The sequence below is a fragment of the Rhea pennata genome, chromosome 19 (assembly GCF_028389875.1).
Source record: "Rhea pennata isolate bPtePen1 chromosome 19, bPtePen1.pri, whole genome shotgun sequence".
Classification (NCBI taxonomy): Eukaryota; Metazoa; Chordata; class Aves; order Rheiformes; family Rheidae; genus Rhea; species Rhea pennata.
Window position 1 is genome coordinate 5,001 of NC_084681.1, and position 3,715 is coordinate 8,715.

Consider the following 3,715-nt stretch of genomic DNA (forward strand, 5'->3'; position numbering starts at 1 on the left):
GCCCAGTCCCGAGGCAGAGCTCCGCATCGACACGGGCGACAATAGTTGCCTCGCAGAGTGGCCGGGACTAGGGAGGAAAAAAAAAAAAAAAAACAAAACAAAAAAAAAAAAAGAAAAAAAAAAAAAAAAACCCAGTCCCGAGGCAGAGCTCCGCATCGACACGGGCGACAATAGTTGCCTCGCAGAGCGGCCGGGACCGGGGAAAAAAAACCCAGCTGGGGGAAAAAAAAAAAATCCCCCAGCTGGGGTTTTTTTTTTTTTTTTAATAAAAACCAAAAATAAATTTAAAATGCTAACTACAACCTAGAGGCAAAAAGAAAAGCATACAACATTAGACCCATCCCACTACCGAACAACCGCCCATTCACGCTCGCTACGGCCATCCATCCCCTGAGCTAACGTAACTATCTGCTACCGTTCTTCTTAAAGGTAATGCTGCGTTGGAATGACCGGGAAGCCCCCCAGACTGGAAATTCTAACTAATAATAAATAAATAAATACCTCTACCTCTTATTAACCCCCCCCCCAATAACTAGGATAGCTACATTACTATATTCTACCCACTACCATAACTACATAACATCCACAGGCAAGGCAGCTCCAGACAAAGACACGGACGTACATACAGACACAAACACGCGCCCTAGCATAGAAAAAGGGCAGCGAAGACAATGTTGCCGGCCGGTAAGACCTATGACGTGACGGTTGTGCGGCTCGGATGCTCTGGACGAGTCCAGAAAAGAGGGGGAAAGGCCACCGCTCGCGATGGAAAGGAGCCGGCAAAGCCGGGAACGCCGAGGAAGAAGAGGCTCGCGAGAAAGACCCGAGCCCGGGACAACGCAGGGAAGAGAACCCTGAAAGGGCGCCGCAAAGACGCGGGACGAGAGCGGCCTCGGAAGAGGAGCGGACGGCGAGGCCGCGACCGTGGCCCGATCGGCCGTGACGCGAAGCCGGAGCGACGGACCGCCCCTTTTAGCGGGCCGCACGGAATGAGACGAGATTCCCTTGGCGCAAGGCCGATGACTCGTGCCCGGCAAAGGGCAACGGATGCCTGCCACGCTGCTCCTACGCAGTGTGGGCTGTGCTCCCTGAGCACAAAGAACGAGAGCGACGTCAAGACCTCAGCAAAAGAGAACACAGCCACAACACACAGACGACACCAGGACGCAGACGACACCCTGGAGCTGCCCTGCCTAGCACCCCCTCGCTTTCTGCCACACACACCCCACCATCTCTTCCTCACACACAGCACTCCTCCCGAGGAGCCCTCCGCACTACAATGATGTCAGCACACGTGCACACGCACACACACACTGAGCCAACACACCCCAACCCCCTTTGCCCTTCAGCTTAGCTTTTAGAGCGCGGAGTCCGTGGGTCACCATCAGTCCTCGGGAGGCACCCGCGACGGCGGCCGCGTCCTCTCCGGTCTTCCTTCGATCGCCGCGTTCGCCTCCGGCGCCTGCCAAACCGCAGCACGAGCGGTCACCTCCGTGCCGGTCGGCTCCTACCTCATCCCCGACGACACCCTCCCCCAAAGCACCGCAGATGCTCCGCTCGCCTTCGCTACAATGCTTCCAAACCCCGACGCTGCGGCTGGATGGGCCACCCGCAGCGTCCGGAAGAAACAAAAAAACAAAATTGCTCTTCACCCAGACAATGCTCGCCAGCCCCGTGATGCCAGGCACCGAACTGCTCCCCTGCGACCCCGGGCACGCCTCGGAAAGGCCTGCACGGTACCTGCAAAAAAGCAGAGCGAGAGACGTCATCGAGGGGCAGCCCACCACACAATAACATTCTGACACAAACAAGATATGCTCTCACCTGCTCAGGCTCTTGCCAGCCCTCGACTTCTCTCCACAGCGTCCTGCAAAACCTGCAAGCACAGAGCAATCGTGCACTGAGGTGATGTGTCCAAGACCACAGCCCACCCGCATCAAGCATTTGTGCCCACCCTTTTACCCGCTCCTATAACCCCTGCTGACCGCCAGGCTACGGCCACCGTGCCGAGCTCTGCCGCGCCCCTGTAAAACCGGAACGGCGGCGCGCAACAGAAACGGCACCGATTACACAACAGCCCTACATAGGCTCCGCTTCATCTCCTGCACTGACGCTCATTTTGCTGTGCTCTGCCTGGGCGTAAGTAATCTGCTCTCCGCATTGCTCCTCATCTACAAGCACAAAGCGGGAATTGATCCGGGAACCGCAACACAACACCACCCCGTTTCCAACAACAAACCCCTAGATCACCGTCTAAGACTACGCCCCTTTCTTCCTCCATCTCCCTTCAGCCCACTGGGAATGCTGCTCTGCATCTGACAAGAAATAAACCACAGCGTGCAAAGGCTGAATGATCACCACCCCAGTCCATCACTGCAACACTCTACATCCTACCATTGCAACATCCACAGGCAAGGCAGCTCCAACCCCAGATGGACAGACACAAACACAAAGCAGAATCGTACACAAAAAGAATCACACACACACGCAAGACTGTCAGCCAGAAAGCCATGCAATGGCACAGTTATGCAGCTCAGATGCTCTGGACGAGTCCAGAAAAGAGGGGGAAAGGCCACCGCTCGCGATGGAAAGGAGCCGGCAAAGCCGGGAACGCCGAGGAAGAGGAGGCTCGCGAGAAAGACCCGAGCCCGGGACAACGCAGGGAAGAGAACCCTGAAAGGGCGCCGCAAAGATGCGGAACGAGAGCGGCCTCGGAAGAGGAGCGGACGGCGAGGCCGCGACCGTGGCCCGATCGGCCGTGACGCGAAGCCGGAGCGACGGACCGCCCCTTCTGGTAGGCCGCACGGAATGAGACGAGAGTCCCTTGGCGCGATGCCGATGACTCGTGCCCGGCCAAGGGCAACGGATGCCTGCCACGCTACTCCTACGCAGTGTGGGCTGTGCTCCCTGAGCACAAAGAACAAGAGCGACATCAAGACCTCAGCAAAAGAGAACACAGCCACAACACACAGACGACACCAGGACACAGACGACACCCGGACACAGACGACACCCTGGAGCTGCCCTGCCTAGCACCCCCTCGCTTTCTGCCACACACACCCCACCATCTCTTCCTCACACACAGCACTCCTCCCGAGGAGCCCTCCACACTACAATGATGTCAGCACACGCGCACACGCACACACACACACACACTGAGCCAACACACCCCAACACCCTTTGCCCTTCAGCTTAGCTTTTAGAGCGCAGAGCCTGCGGGTCACCGTCTGTCCTCAGGAGGCACCCGCGACGGCGGCCGCGTCCTCTCCGGTCGTCCTTCGATCGCCGCGTTCGCCTCCGGCACCTGCCAAACCGCAGCACGAGCGGTCACCTCCGTGCCGGTCGGCTCCTACCTCATCCCCGACAACACCCTCCCCCAAAGCACCGCAGATGCTCTGCTCTGCTCGCCTTCGCTACAACACTTCCAAACCCCGACGCTGCGGCTGGATGGGCCACCCGCAGCATCCGGAAGAAACAAAAAAACAAAATTGCTCTTCACCCAGACAATGCTCGCCAGCCCCGTGATGCCAGGCACCGAACTGCTCCCCTGCGACCCCGGGCACGCCTCGGAAAGGCCTGCACGGTACCTGCAAAAAAGCAGAGCGAGAGACGTCATCGAGGGGCAGCCCGACACCGCCCACCACACAATAACGTTCTGACACAAACAAGATATGCTCTCACCTGCTCAGGCTCTTGCCAGCACTCGACTTCTCTC

At 57.9% G+C, this 3,715-nt stretch overlaps 1 long non-coding RNA gene across 1 annotated transcript; it reads right to left on the reverse strand.

The window, feature by feature from the left end:
• Positions 1-3,276: 3,276 nt before the first annotated feature.
• On the reverse strand, positions 3,277-3,715 carry LOC134148855 (uncharacterized). The gene is made up of 3 exons (XR_009960291.1): positions 3,682-3,715; positions 3,500-3,587; positions 3,277-3,304 (listed from the first exon to the last, which is right to left on the reverse strand). It is a non-coding gene; the product is annotated as an uncharacterized LOC134148855 (long non-coding RNA).